General features: G+C 35.5%; 1 protein-coding gene and 1 long non-coding RNA gene across 16 annotated transcripts in view; one reads left to right on the forward strand and one right to left on the reverse strand.

Moving 5' to 3' along the window:
• LOC147843375 (uncharacterized) overlaps positions 1-17,138 on the reverse strand; it is a 704,457-nt gene that overhangs the window by 665,415 nt on the left and 21,904 nt on the right. The window lies entirely within an intron of this gene.
• Positions 1-17,138, forward strand: part of kcnh7a (potassium channel, voltage gated eag related subfamily H, member 7a) — a 160,326-nt gene that overhangs the window by 57,715 nt on the left and 85,473 nt on the right. The window lies entirely within an intron of this gene.

Here is a 17,138-nt window from a genome sequence, read left to right on the forward strand (position 1 = left end):
ACTGAATAGTGGTTGATTCAAGTAACATTTTGGCCTTTTTTTATTTAACCCTTGTGTGCTGTTGGGAGTGTTTTCATCCACTCTGAGGTGATTTTTCAGTCTTAATTTAGCCACAGCTTTCTCAGTGTTTCAGCAAATGGAATATTTTTTGTTGACACCTTATTTTGACACATATTTTGGGAAAATGCTTTGAAAATTTTTGAAAGGCAAATTGACTACCCTTTCGTTATCATCATGGTTGTTTTTGACTTCCCCATTGACTTTCATTTTAATGATATTTTTTGATTGCAATGCAAATGTGCCTCACGCCTCCTTTTGAGTGATGCTCCCGGTTGTTAGATCGTCCCCTGGGGGTTGGCTGCAGCACAAGTCATAAAGCCCGCCTCCTCCATGTTAACGAACGAGGACTTGAGCCCAAATAAAAAAAATATTTATACTTGCAGTAAAATTTCACTGCAGTAAAGCAGTAAAGGCACTGGTTATCAAGCCTCGAGTTATCAAGCCTACTCTTTCTTTACTTTCACTCTCTTTCGTGGATAAGGAAATGTGTATACACAGAAATCCATTAGCCTACATAAATAATTTCGTAAAAATTTAAAGGAAAAAGTGCAAAGATTTGTTTCAAAACTATTTCTAAATTCAGTTCTAATTTCCAGCAAACGAATAAATGAACAATAATAACGAAGTGTGCTCAAAAAACTAAGTTATATCCAAATACAGATGAGATGAAGAAGACATGAAGGCAGTAGATTTTATATTTATGTAGAAAGTAATAGTTTTTGTAATATTGTATACCTTTGATTCTTTTTTATTTGTAAAGATATTTGCGCATTGCTGTACATCCTGTGTGTATTAAGGAATGTGTAAGGGAGGGGCACAACTAACTTGCCCTGCACTGGACTTTGACCTGCTCTATTGTGCAGTCTATTTTAGTTCCTCAAAATAGCAACGCACCAACAATGCATCTTAACACAACTCTTATCTAGACCGAAACACCCATGAGTCCACAAAGTGGCGCAAATTGATTTGCTTTTTAAACAACAAGTTGGAAAATGTGAAAATTAGTGTATGAAAATAGCAACACACCAGAAACACGTCTAAGTTGTGCCTTATTGCGTCAGGTGAATGATAGGGCTCTGAGAGTTTCGGCATGTTATTGAGTTAATCTACTGAATTTGCTGTTAGAAAATATAAATGTTCCAGAAACCCAATCTTGTATGACAAATAGACCTGTAAATGCTATTTATTGTTGATATACATCATTTACCGTTGGCTTTTTATTTTAAAATACCTAATAAACATTAAAATTAATGTAAATTCTTCTTTGCCAGATATAATGAAGGCATCGTATAAACCAAATGAAAACAGAGAAAGGCAAAGAAAAAAAATTATAAACAATATACAAGCGATGTTGCAGCAGCTGATAAGTTTATAGTGCTACGTTTATTGTACAAATTGATAAGGAGTATTTTATATAGTGCAGGGATGGAATGTGTAAATATCCTGTTGATATTTAAAAATCTTGCTGTGTTTATCTTTTAAACGCACGATTTTTCCCGCATGGCAAATAGCTGTCCATGATGTGTATATTGGGTCCTGTTGATTGCTAATTAAAAATAAAAACCTTTCTTAAACTTTATGTGTTGTAACATATTATTGTTCATATTTTACTTTGTTATTTCTATTCTAATGAAGATAAAAAAATACCAACAACCCGTCATTAGAGAAATAGTCTAACTTAGGCTAGAGCGTATGAAAGATTGTTTATTTTGCAGTCCAACACATATTGTATTTATTTGATTATTAAAAACAGCACACAGCACACAGTTTTGAATAAATCATATATTATTATGTTTTTAAATGTAAGTGCTTATATTTATATTAGCGAGCCTTTGTTATAGTGCAGATACGGGCGATCAATTAAGAAGTTCGGGGGGCGTGGTTTATGTACAAGCATTTGGTTGGATGCTTGAATCGTGCATTCAGTGTCGGAGTGTCTGTCTTTGTTTTGGTCTCAATAACCGGCCCACTGCCAGTTTACCCAATTATATTTCAGCACTCCAGGTTGCCTTGGAGGAAAACGCACCACATTCATTCATTCGTTCGTTCGTTCGTTCGTTCCTTCCTTCCTTCGTTCCTTCGTTCCTTCATTCATTCATTTTCTTTCAGCTTAGTGCCTTTATTTGGCAGGGGAATGAACCGCCAACTTATCCAAGATATGTTTTACACAGCGAATGCCCTACCAGGTGCAACCCAGTACTAGGAAACACCCATACACACTCATTTACACACATACACTACTGCCAATATAGTTTATTAAATTCACCTATACCACATGTCTTTTGACTGTGGGGGAAACCGGAGCACTCAGACGAAACCCGCGCCAACATGGGAAGAACATGCAAACTCCCCACAGAAATGGTAACTAACCCAGCCGGGACTCAAAATAGCAACCTTCTTGCTGTGAGGGGACAGTGCTAACCACTGAGCCACCATGTCACCCCAACGCACTATATTTTATATTACAACTTTCTTTAAATATGCACAAATTAAAACAACAAAACAAAACACCGCAATTAATCACCACCATCTCCCTCTACTGTCATCAGTCCTTCTTTAGACCCTCTAGAGACTCTCTGTGGAACTTGAAACCGGTGTCACGCGTCATACTTTTCTCTGGTGACACAAGCCGGACTTCTGGAGTCACATAATATGCTAAAAACCTCCCTCTTTCTTATAGCCAACTGCAAATTCACATTCACACCTGACTCTGTCTAATCTGTCTAATGAATTGCTTTATCCAAAAACAATATTACTTTAAATTTATAGTTACAAAACAGATTCTTAGCAATTAATCAAAATTTCTTGTTCAACTGTTGTTCCAGAACGTCAACAAACAGCAAAATGACTGCAATACTGATTCAGGCATTTAGACAGATAAGACCATATTTATTTAAGGAGATTTTACAGTTGGTTGCTTCATTCTACTTTTTTTATGTAATATGCCAGTTTGGTCTATGTAAATCAGTTAAATAAATAATGGCAGATTTTTTTTTTCATGAACTCAACTGGAGAAAAAATCTAAGCTGACATTTCTCTCACCATGTCTTAAACAAACAAGTAAAACCAATCCAAAGGAGTTCACAAGGTTTGAAGCTTGATTATTGCTGGAGAAAGTTGACAGAAGAAGCTCATTACGAGCTGTCTGACATGTTGACCGTCCGCTCTGCGAGTGTGTTACAGTCGTTTCTGTCTCTCTTGTAGCACAGTAATAACCGACCTTTCACACGCTCCTCAAAGAGCAATCAGTCACAGTGCTTGAGCCAGTGTGTGTGTATGTGTGTGTGTGCATTGGATGGCTGCGCTGAGAAATTGAGATTGCAGACAATGAATAATTCAGCCAGACAGTTTCCTCACCTTATACATTCAAGATATACTCAGCGGGATGTAATGTATCCCTATTCACATAAACGCAAACAAGCACGTCGGCACGCACATGCAATGCAATAGTAAACATCACTGAATGGATCATTTAGGAAAGAGCTTTTCACCAGTGTCAATAGCTCTATAAAGAATCAAATATTATGGAGATCACCCAAAATTTAACATTTCAGCCATCATGTACTCACCTTTGACTTGTTCTAATTGAGTTTTTTGACTTCCATGGTAGGTAGTAGGGGAAAAAAAAACACTCTGGGTGATCTAGGCATAAAGTCTAAAGCACATGGCGCAGAAGCAATAAGAGCATGTCTGAATCCACTTTTGCTATTTTAAGGATGGAAAAATATACTTGGTGTATGGTCTAACAGGGTTATTGGTGTGTTTTTAGTATAACATGCTTTAAACCAATCAGAGTCTCACATTCCATTCCCTTCAAGAGTCAGTTGTATCACGCCATGGCGCATTCGCTATTTACATTGCAGACTTGTAAGTGAAAAAACTGAATGCTTCACTAGCGAGAAAACAGTAAAACAAACCATCTGCAGCGCCAGGATAAAGAATGAGCCTCCTCCATTCAGCCTCTTTACTTTCCCTTTACTTTCACTCTTTACTTAACTCCTTTACTTTTGTGGATAAGGAAACAGTGTTGTATGTGTCACAATCACCAGCAATCTAATGTTGGCAGATCGCTGGTAAACACACAGATGGCTAACGGACTACAAATCCGCCATTACATGGACTCATGTTCCAGTCATGCACCACTCACTCGCACCTGTTCCTCATTCAGTAGAGTACGCACACTCACGGCTGGGAGTCGCTTATGAACTGATTACATGGACTTTATAAACCGCACACACACACACCTTAGTGCTTAGTCTTGTAACCAGTATTGTGAACATTGCAATGCATTTTCCTTGCCCTGCTTTGATGTGTTTTTTGACCCTTGCCTTGTTTGTTTGTTTATGTTGTCTGCTGCCGGCCTGTACTGACCAATCGCCTGTGTATTTGACTATGACTCTGGATTACTTACGTACATCTGTTTGCTCCTGATTGTGACTGTTGCTTGCCTGACTATTCTCAATAAACCTGCATTTGGATCCGCTCCTCCCTTGTCAGCGTCTGAAGACATTCATTAGTCTACATATTTAATTTAGTTTGTTAAGCGTAAAGATTTTCTTTCAAAACTATTTCTAAATTCAGTTCTAATTTCCAGAAAAGGCATAAATGAACAATAATAACGAAGTGTGTTAAGGATTTATAAGCTTTTTGAACTCGCACAGGCCATAGCTAACTCTCTGCTCTGGACTTAAGACCAGCTTTCAGATGGTCAATGGCATGGTCTAGTTCAGTTCTTCAAAATGGCAACGCACCACCAACAATGCCCCGTAATACACCTCCTTTATAGACCAGCATACCTTTGAGTCCACAAAGTGGCTCAAATGGATTTTCTATTTAAGTGTGGTGCAAAACTTGAAAATTAGGGTTGTGCTGGTTTGAAAACAGTAACACATCACACAAAAACACGTCTTGCTCCTTAATGCACCTGGTGTATGATAGGGTCCTATGGAAGTCGATGGTTACAGGTTTCCAAAATTCTTCATAATAACTTCTTTTGTGTTCAACAGAACAAAACAAAACCTCTAACTTGTTTGAAACAAGTCAAAGACTAAATAAATGATGGCAGAACTTTTATTTTTGAGTGAACTATCATTTAATAATAAACCAGAGTGAATGAATTCTCTATTTTTTCATATTGATTTGAAAAGGTTTGAGGGTATTCACATATGTCTTACAGTATCTGTAGAAATGTGTGCACGCATGTGTTTGTGTGTGTGTGTGTGTGTGTGTGTGTGTGTGTGTGTGTGTGTAGGTGCGTATGGATTACTCTGTTTAAAGGAGTCTCCGCAGACTCTGTAGGTTTAATTATTGATAGTGGAAATTGAATCTAATGAAATTTCCATCATCTTGAAACAAGAACTGAGCTCAATGCATTCTGTATGTTCATATACGGAAGAAAATGAACACACACTATAGAAAACAGAACGATCCTTCCCTTGAAAATGAATGTGATCTATATAGCCTGTCAGCCATTATTTATTAGAGTTCCTGCTTGAAGTTGTGATGCTTTTTCACCAAACGGGTTTAATTGCATGATTTTTTTTTCATAAGTCACTCTTGGGAAAGCTCAACCTTTAGCGGGACACATGCTTAACATCTCAAGTAGCAGCTGGGGATGGTGAAACTGTGGCCGGCGATTGCTGTAACTGTCGGGAACAAACAACAAGGAAGAGCTGTAAAAATCTGTTTTCTTACATATTACACAGTACACCTCAGGATGCCTAATGTTTGAGAAATGACTGCAGCTTGAGCGGTACCTGGGCTGATTTGCTTTCATGCTGCGATGGTCACAGATCGATGCAGCTGCTGCTCGCAGAAACTTGTCAGAGTTTGAGAGAGAACAGCATGATCAAACCTGTAAAAAAGCTGCTAAAATTGTAATACAATAACAGTGCCAGTTCCACACTGCAGTGCTATTTCATCAAAGACAAAAGTATTTCCTTTGAGAAATGTTTGTGCGAGTTACAGTACAACGCGGCGAACAAATAGTGCCGCTCTATTTACAGCAGATCATTCGGTTCTGAAAGTAAAACTGTCCAACTTTCTACCGAAACTTTAGAAAGCTAAAGTTTGTGCTTTCTGAGATTTGTTTATTATTAAATTGCTTTATATTGCATGTATTTCTTAGGTGGATTATTAGTACTGCATGGCTTTTTCATGATTATTCGAATAATATTGGCTCAAAAAAAAAAGTCTTCTAAATTAGTTACCGTGATTTGCATTAAACACCAAAACTATTTCAAAATAAAGAATTTTTGACTTTGGATACTCTCTGAAGACACATGTAAGGCAACAAAGATGATTTTTACATATGTTGTTTTGGTAACATGAACTAATCATGAAAAACACATGTACATCATTTAATAATCATAATTGAACATTTACTAATGCATTATTAACATCCAGGTCTATGCTTGTTAACATTAGTTAATGCACCGTGAGTTAACATGAACTAACAATGAACTACTGTATTTTCATTAACTAACATTAACTAACATGAACAAATACAGTAGTAAATGTATTGTTCATTGATTGTTCATGTTAGTAAATGCATTAATTAACATTAACTAATGAACCTTATTGTAAAGTGTGACCGTTGTTCCAGTATTTTATTTATGCAATTATTAGTTTGTGTGTAAAAAAAGGTTTTCAGATATAAAATTCATTTTTAGCATGATAAGTAAAAGGAAAGCGACCATTTTGCAAATTGGTAGTGCTCAAAAGTGAACATTACATTTATAAATATACTGGTATTATTCAACCCTGAACTAATGTTTATATTAACGTAATTAACGTCAATTTGGCTATACTGGTATAGCGTCAGTGCAATAAAATAAAATAATAATAAAAAAAAAACTTTTAAAACTGTATGATGTTTTTATTTGTGTAACCTTTTGTTTTTAATTCTTTTTTTTATTGAACATTTTAGATTTAACACTATATACAACGAAGCTCGAGATCTACCCAACAAATAAAATATAAACAGTAATACTGCAATAGTAGGTACAAAATCAGGATCGAAACATATCTGATAAAGTCTCTCTAATATTTAACCAATATTTATACAGTTTTCTTACTGGCACCATTTATTTTAGCTGTGGTGTATTCCAAACTAATAATGTCCTGTAGATAGAGTCTCCAAGACAGATCAGCAGGAGCAGATGCCAATACAATTGTTCCGTGTAGCAGTGGATACAAAAGAAGTGAGTTATTAGAAGCAAGGTATTAAAACTATTATGCTTTAAAATGTTTTGAACAAATTAGCAGTTTTCAGTATTTTCTGATTATTGTTTTAATTTTACCCATTTAGATTAGATTAGATTCAACTTTATTGTCATTACACTTACATTTATTTAAACTTTTGAGTTGCATTAATGGACCTTAATCTTTTTTCCTTGCAAAGTTTGAAAAAGTGACTTTTAATAACATGTTTTATAGTTTAAATTGATCTTCTGTCGGGGTTGGTGTTGTATATTATGGTACAAAAACCTTGTAATAATAAACTACCAGTACAACTATTTTTTTTTACATAACGAATTTCTTACTTTGGATACTCTCTGAAGACACATGTAAAAGGCAAAAAATATGTTTATTTTTTACATATATTGTTTCAGTATTTTATTTATGTATTTATTCATTTATGTATAAAAAAAGATATTTCATACTTTTTGGCGTGGCCTAGTCAAAGTCCTGACCTGAATCTAATTCAGATGCTGTGGCATAAAAAGGCGGTTCATGCTCAAAAACCCTCCAATGTGGCTAAATTACAAAAATTCTGCAAAATGAGTGCCAAAATTCCTCCACAGCGCGGTTACAGACTCATTTGCAAGTTATAGAAAACACTTGATTGCAGTTGTTACTGCTAAGGGTGGACCAACCAGTTATTAGGTTTAGGGGCAAACACTTTTTCACAAAGGGCAATGTAGATTTGTACCCCCCCCCAAAAAAAAACATTTCAAAGCTGCATGATGCATTTACTTGTTATCTTTGACTTATATTTCACTAATATTTTACTAATATGTTTGATAATCTGAAAACGTCAAACATGCCAAAACATAAATTAATAAGTGGGCAAACAATTTTCACCTTTTTAACTAATTAATTAATTAAAAAATAAATAAACATCTTTTATGCTTGCGATACTAGTGAAGAATATCAATAAACACTTGAGGTCTGCTATTTTTATACCAGTGGACAATGGCAGTCTTAACGTATCTTAACTCGTCAAAAGTTTAAACTCATTAATGCTGAGAGCTCACGGTGCCCTGTTAACCTCTCTGTGTATCTGGCTAGTTTGACTGTGGTTTCTCCTGCTTTACACACTCAGGACAAGCACCAGCTCACATTTCCTTTAAGACGTCACTGGGTCAACAGATTCATTCTTTATTTATCAAGGTCACGGTAATGGAGCAATTTAAACATACCTCTAAATCCTAAAAATGTGGATGTTTGTTGATGCGTGCGCTCTCTTACGTTATTGTCCTATGGATATCTACAGAATTTACATACATTTTTGCTAATTAAATAACTACTTGGACTTTACCTGGATTTTTTTATAATCAATTTTTGCAGTTGTGTTGTAACATGTAATCTTTATTATAATAAACCATATAACTTGTAAACACATTTTAGATGATGATTTTCCTGGATCTAGCCCTAGCAGACTACTTAATTCATTTAAAGCAGCATCGCAGCAGCATGAAATTCAAGCGTTTAAAGCACTTATTCACTTCCATAGGGCTAATCTCTTAAGCTTCTCTTGTCCTTTCAGTCTACACACACACACACACACACACAAACAGAAATTCCCACGATGGCTCTCTGAATTTGCCTCTCACCTAGCTTAATACCGAACATAACCAACCAGGGCTTTTTGAGATTAAAACTGACAGGTTGTGGCACTCCACACACATTCCTGCTGGAAAACGGATATTTATGCTCAGTCATGCAATAAATTCTGTTCCGCACAGAGTTAAGCCAATATCTAAAGAATCCAAATGACATCCTAAGCGCTGGAAAATAACACTGACTCATTTATGTGTAGCATTTACCTACCTGTTTACCTAGGTATTTTAGATATATGAAAATGAAAATATTTCTTCATTCATTATTAGAATTCTTGAAATTGTTTTTGTTAATGAATACAGCACTGTTAACGATTGGTATGGGGGACTACAGTTGTTATGGATTCTCCAGGATTGTTGCGATAAGTAAATCCACTTTTAGCATAATATGGACATGACCTTGATATTTCTTTGCACACTAATTTTGATTATAGCCAATCTAGGCATCGCTGTGACAGATGAAAAAAAAACATGTTATGCAAGATATTGTTTTGTGATTTGGTCAGTTTGGAAATAGAGGCCAAAATTATTTTCTTTCACAAAAGAAACTGTTTCAAAGAAACTCCTGCTGCGTCAATAGACATAAATCCCAATTTAGACAGGTGGAGCTGGGGGAGGTGGAGGGTTTTTAGGAGCTCTGGCAAACAGTGAAAACCAGACTAGACTATTTAAATGTTGAACATTGACTGCAAAATCAGTGAAGGCCGATACGATTGTAGCAATGCATATAAAATAAATAAGTTATAAAATACAAGTTATTAAAAATATTACAGTATGTTTAAAAATGTGTTTTAAAAATCTTCTCTAAACAGCCATATTATCATGCACTGTATAAAATGTCCGTAAATTCACAGTTTTTCATAATTTGTGATTCATGTTTTTATTTTTCCCTATTTATTTAGGCTTTTGAATTGCATTATGGGACCTTGCTCTTTTTTCCAACAACGTTTAACCTTGCGAAGTTTGAAAAAGTGAATTTTATTAACATTTTTGATAGTTTAAAGTAGGGGTGTCCCGATCAGGTTTTTTTGCCCTCAAGTCCAAGTCCGAGTCATTTGATTTTGGGTATCTATCAATACTAAAACCCGATCCAATACTTCTATAATACATAAAAAAAGATCCAGGATGTTCCTTATTTTTTATTTAATCCCCCTTATTTTAACATTTAACAAACAGAGCACTCCTGTGAGGTAGCTAAAAAATATAGTAAATATTTTTTAAAAATCTCATTTAAAATCAGAAAGCCCCTCAACTTAAAATACCTGGCAGGCAATCCCAAGTTTACATATCACACAGTTTGCTAAGGCAATGTTGTCGTCATCGACTTTATAATGCCTCCAGACTGCAAACATACTCGTGCTTTTCGCTTCAAGCTGCTTCCGTGTTCCATACAAATACATTCGAATCTTGATCGAGAGGTAACATCCGATTTCAATCAAGTCTGAAACCGCGGGATCGGGCCTGATTTCCGATTAGGTGATCGGATCTGTACATGCCTAGTTTAAAGTGATTTAAAGCTACTTATTTTTTGCAAATTTTGTTTTCGCAAATTCACGAGAGCTGCTGTGTACGCTTTTTCAGATCTTAAAATTCTCTTGTGAGTTCCATTCGTGCCTGTTCTTATCGCGTAAATCCACCAGATGCCGCTGTCGACTTACTGACCGACCGACTAACCGACCAATACCTCCACTCACCCCCTTCCCTTAACCGATAGGATTTTTGAATGACCCAATCATCCCTTACCCTAAACCCAACCAACAGTGTTTTAAAAAGCAATCCAGAAAAAGAAAAGCCCTCGCCTGATTTTTAACATGTTTTCAGATTTTATTACATTATTACACGTTATTTACTTTTTTTGTTTTATTTTTTTGGCTTCTGTTTTTGTCTTAGCTACTTTATGGAACCATTATTCACCAAACTCGAACCCCGTTGTTACAGTCATTACAGTCAACTCATACGTCTCAAAACTAGTAATTGGACAAACTGGTAACAGCGGAAAACCTGTCCACACGGAGGTAAGCTGTAAGCACGAAAAGGAATGGCATCAGGCTCCGTAGCATTCGTTTTAAAGGCGAAATGCAGCCATAAAAAACTTCTGGCTACATAATTTGAAATCTCCAGAAATGCATATAGGGCTACGTATTCAGAATGAGCCTACTTTGGTTAGATATCAGTAGATATCAGTAGATTTTATTACATTAAGGTGTTCCTTTTGTCATTTGTAATTGCATGAAGAGAAAAGACAGACAAGCAGTTTTGAGTTTCTGAAGGGAAGTTGAAAATCAGTCTTCACCATCGCCTGTCAATCCTGAAACTTTCAGACATGGTAAAGTATAAAAACAAACTACTGGAGCACAAAATCCTTTCCTTGCAGTTTTTTTTTATTTTTCTTCCTCATGGCCCGGAGTGATCATACTGCGTCTCTCTCCATGTCTCAGGATGTATTGCATTATGTGGTAAAATTGACAGTGATGTAGTAGAGGGTCATCGCCTTCTTACTCTGGGCATACTTGCCTCGCGTACTCCATTCATCAACTGCGGGGAGAGAGGGAGAGATTACATTAAATTCATTACTACGGTTTAGCAGTTTGTTCACTTACAGTACCTACACTCTGTTGTAGACATCTAACAGAAACGTGGCTCGTAATTTGAATAAAAATCGGGATCAATAATGTATGTACTTTTCAATTTGTTGAGCTGAGATTGTCAGTCTTTTCTACACTGTAGGTTGAACATTTGGTGCCAAACAACATTAAAACCCACAACTGATCCTGTTTACATCTACTGTAGTATTAAGAAGTATTTTGTTCTGTTGGATCAGAAGTAGAGCAGTGAAATGCATTGCCATTTACATCTGGTGTTTTAATTCATCTCTTGTCCACTTTCTGATGAGTGAGTGTCTATAAGCAGGTGTAAGTATGGGCCATAGTGTAGAGGTGTAATCTTAATCTACTGTGATTTTTTTTTCTTTTTCAAAGCTGTGCAGCTCAACAAAGGCTAAACGGATTATATCCCAACTCTGAAACTCGGATGTTTTGGATTGAATTTCAATTGACTTTTCTGTCCGTTTTTACACTGTATTATGTGGATCTGAGCACAGTTAAGCCAAGCCGTCTGTTTCACAACAGGGGTGCTTAAAAATCTTTGATGCCACCCTAAAATATAATGATTTCCTTGCAGGAGCTAAAAGATAAATTCAGGATTCTGTGGTGCTAAATGCTTGAGTCTGATTTGATTCAAAAACATTGTGTGGTATTATTTCCTAGTGATAGGTCATTCTTGAATGATTCATTCATTTAGAACAAATCTTTTATGTGACTCAAGAATGATAAGTCCTCTCGGGGAGTGATTCGTTCATTCGTGCATGCGTACATGTGCTGGTGGAGAAGATTAGTTCATTTTTCGAGTCCTTTATCAGGTTTGAGTCGTTCGTTCATCACTTGAAAGACAGGAGCCAATCATATGCATTTAGAGCTGGAAAGAGATTTGATCTGTTCATTTCTTGAGTCCAGCATGTCAATAGTTAAATGTTTCCAGCATTCTTCAAAATATTATTTTTGTGTTGGTTTACCAAAACAATTGGTTTGAAACAAGTGAAGGGTAAGTACTATAAATGATAAATAGGAGAATTTTTATTTTTTGGTGTGAACTAAGTAGGTCTTGACTGCATTACAGTTCCATATTACTAAACTGTATGATTTCAGTCATTTCATAGCGACTGTCAAAAACCAACTGTCAAAAATCAAAACAAAGTAACTTAAATTAATTTGAGCTTGTTTAGCTATATTTGGTTTATTATTACTGCTGTTATTTATTTTCTTTAAAAAAATGATCTTTTCTGAATCGTAAATCATTTTTGAGCAAATGTACACTACCTTAGCTTGCTTACCTAGGCTGCAAAAATACAGTACAAATTGTAAAATTGTAAATATGTTATAAATAAAATATATGAAAAAAAAACTGATTAAAAGTGGTTTGTAATTGAATAATTTATTGCAGTGATTTTATAATGGATTTTCAGTTTCATTACTTCCAGTCTACATGATCCTTTAGAAATCACTCTAATAATAATAATAATAATAATAATAATAATAATAATAATAATAATAACAATAAAAATAATAATAATTATTATTATTATTGTTATTAATGGTAATAGTCATAAAAGCAGTAATGGCTGGAGTAATAATTTAATTTGAAACTACATACAATAATAAAGCAGATAATAAAATTGTAATAATTATTTAACAATTTAACCATAGTTTTTTTATTTTTATTTTTTTACATTTAATAATTATATACCTTGATGAACAGAACAAGGTTCTTAAAAAAACATAAAATAATGAAAAACTGTCCCCAAACTTTTGACCATTAGTGTATACTGTGATTTGCCTTTAAGGAGCAGTAAAAAAAAAACTCAAAACAATAAAGCTTATTAATAAGTATATTAATAAGTGCTCTGAACTGTGTCATACAATATTTGAACACCTCTACATTGTTTCAAACCCCTGAGACCTTGAGACCTTCATTCAATTTCAGAACACAAATTAAATATTTTAGGTGAAATCTGAGAGCTCCCTCATCCTCCATTAGAGTTTGAGAGAGGTTGAGGTTTCCGCCTTGTTCAAAGTCCAGAAAAATGAGATGGGTCTGGATGCAGACCTGGTGCAGTACAGTGTGAGCTGCATCCGATGCTTTTTAACACTTTAACCTAACCCCACCCCTAACCCTACCCCTCACAGTGACGTCACTAGCTCCATTGAGTGCATTGCATCACTAAGAAATGCAGTTTCAGCTTGCATCATCAAGGCTGCATATACAGTTGAAGTCAGAATTATTAGCCCTCTTTGATTTTTTTTCTTTTTTAAATATTTCCCAAATGATGTTTAACAGAGCGAAGAAATTTTCACAGAATGTCTGATAATATTTTTTCTTCTGGAGAAAGTCTTATTTGTTTTATCTTTATTTTTATGTAACATTTTAAGGTCAAAATTATTAGCCTATTTAAGCTAATTTTGTTTTCATAGTCTACAGAACAAACCATCGTTATACAATAACTTGCCTAATTACCCTAACCTGCCTAGTCAACCTAATTAACCTAGTTAAGCCTTTAAATGTCACTTTAACCTGTTTAAAAGTGTCTTAAAAAATATCTAGTCAAAAAATATTTACTGTCATCATGGCAAAGATAAAACAAATCAGTTACTAGAAATGAGTTATTAAAACTATTATTTTTAGAAATGTGTTGAAAAAAATATTCTCTCCATTAAATAAAAATTGGGGGAAAAAATAAATAGGGGGGCTAATAATTCTGACTTCAACTGTAGAGACCATTAAGAAAAATACCAATAAAAAAAGCCCTCAAAACAGAGCACATGCCTTCATCGGTTCGATCTGAATATTTTCAAGCAACCAGAATATTTTAGTGCGATCATAAAGCAAAAATATTGACTTCATTCAACAGTTTCTTCACTTTAGTGTCAGTTTAGGGGCTTTGTTTCAAACAGACAAAGTTTCAGGTGGAAAGTTTCACATCAGTGCAGCACGAGCCCTATACTGACACTGAGGAGCAAAAAAAAACTGTTGAATAAAGTTATTATTTTTGTTTTATGTGGCACAAAATATTCACAAAGCTTTAAAATATTCTGATTGACCCACTAAAGGCATATGGATTGATTTTTGTACCTTTCTGGACTTTAAATAAGTCAAAAAACCTCTATGGAGGATGAAGAAGCGCTCAGATCTGTAAAATATATTCATTTGGGTTCCGATGGTAAATGAAGGTCTCAAGTTATTGGAACAGCATGATGGTGAGTGAATAATAAAATAATTTTCATTTTTGGTTGAACTAGTGCTTACAGCTGGATTGCTGTTGTTTTTGTGTGTGTGTGTTTGAGAGAGAAAAAGATAGAGAAAGAGAGAGTTTGTGCATTATAGCATTATAGATGTTCTGCAGGTGGTGACTGTGAAAGGTCTGTGTGTGCGTGTGTGTGCACGCACATGCACAGCTGCTAATAATATCACAGACTGACAGAGAAACACTGGGCACACTGGACGAAAGCTCAGTCTGAGATATTTATAGATGGCACAGCCAAATAAAGCACAGAAAACAAACAGCATGCTTGCTTCTACAGTCCATGTCTCTGTTACCAATTAGTGATCATTTCAGTAGGTTTGTTCTAAATTAAGCCGGGTCCACAGGCTCCCACACGTTTCTGGCTGCTGCTGCACACCAGAATAACTGAACAGGGAATTCTTGTCTCTCTGCAAGCGCTGTACTGTTCTCTGATTGTTGTTGATATGAATCTCCAAAAACTGACGTGAGTAGCCGTCAAAGCAGAAGACCTCACCGTCCTGATAGAGCGATCACTCTGACAGCGATTTGCAGAGACCTGAAGTCACAGTTTCCATCGACATGAGCGACAGTGAGCGTTGCTGATGTGACACAGTTGAGCAGAGATCAACTTTCCATGCACTGTTTGGAGTGTTGAGTATAGCACTCGTTTTTAACTCGGAATCGAACAGTGAAAGGTGCTTAAAAGGAGGGCATATACACTGATATAAATAATACATTGGATTTTTTTTTTTTAAGGTAAGGGGGTTGTAAATGTATAAACTCAGCCCATATAGTACCATGTACCCTAAAAAAAATAGTAAATCCAATGAAATTTTTTTTTTTTGCAGTCTATGTATGTAATATATACACTACCTGACAAAAGTCTTGTCGTCGATCCCAGTTGTAAGAGCAACAAACAATAACTTGACTTCTAGTTGAATCATCTGTTGAACTGTATCTCAATCATCACAAATACTGCAGAAGACCTACTGGAACCCGCATGGACCCAAGATTCTTACAGAAATCAGTCAAGTTTGGTAAAGAAAAACGTATGGTTTGGGGTTACATTCAGTACGAAGGTGTGCGAGAGATCTGCAGAGTGGATGGCAACATCAATATTCTGAGGTATCAAGACATTTGTGCTGTCCATTACATTACAAATACATACAGCAGGATAGCGCTCCTTCACATACTTCAGCCTTTACATCTTTCTGAAAGCAAAGGAGGTGAAGGTGCTCCAGGATTGGCCTGCCCAGTCACCAGGCATGAACATTATTGAGCATGTATGGGATAAGATGGAGGAGGCACTGTAGATAAATCCAAAGATTCCTGATGAACTCTGGGAGTCCTGCAAGAACGCTTTCTTTGCCATTCCAGATGACGTTATTAATAAGTTATTTGAGTCATTGCAGAGATGTATGGATGCAGCCGTCCAAGCTCATGGGAGTCATACACAATTTTAATTCTGTTTCCTCTACACTATGATTTCATATAAGTGACAAGACTTTTGTTTAGGCAAAGTCAGACATTACTGCCCTAATGAAATAATTGCAAATCAAGGCATGATCATATTTTATTTTGGTAAAATAAGCGTAATCTAGAGGCCTTTGAGACATGCAGTCCAAAGACATGCGGTGTAGGTGAATTGGATTAACTAAATTGTTGGTAGTGTATGAGTGTGAATGAGAGTGTATAGGTGTTTCCTAGTGATGGGCATCCGCTGCGTAAAACATTTGCTGGATAAGTTGGTTCAATTTGCTGCGGCGACCTCAAATTAATAAAGGGACTAAGCGGAAAAGAAACTGAATGAATGATGAATAGTAAGAAACTTGTCAACTGTATTTATTTCCCTTTAGTTTTTGTTATCAGACTTATTATAATTAAAATTATATCAATCTTTATAGTTATTGGCCTATTAATTAGTTATTGGTTCCCAAGTATTGCGAGATTTATGAATATAGTTGTATATCAATATCTGCCAGTATACTGTATCTACTGTAGTCAACATTTGAACTGGATCAAAAAAAGTTTATCAGTGTTTTTCTAAGACATGAATTGGTTTTAGGACAACTTTGATGAAAGGTTTTGATCCACTTCAAATGCTAATTATATCAATGCCTGCCTGACAATTTCTCTTCTGATTATTTTCGTGAAGTATATTGCTGTCATGAAAGCACTGGATGATGATTGAGAAAATGATCATGATTATGATAATGATGAGGATAACTGAGGATCTCTGAAAGTGGCATCCTCTGGCTAATTAGCATGTCTGATAGATCTTGTCCCCCAGTAATGATGAACTCAAATCCACCGGTTTTATCAAATCTTAAGACGAATTATAACCACTTCTCCGTTGTGCTTTTCTCAAGGGTCGTCTTGCCCTTTGGTTGCCATGGCGA

This window comes from Danio rerio, chromosome 6 (assembly GCF_052040795.2).
Source record: "Danio rerio strain M-AB ecotype USA chromosome 6, GRCz13ab, whole genome shotgun sequence".
Taxonomy (NCBI): Eukaryota; Metazoa; Chordata; class Actinopteri; order Cypriniformes; family Danionidae; genus Danio; species Danio rerio.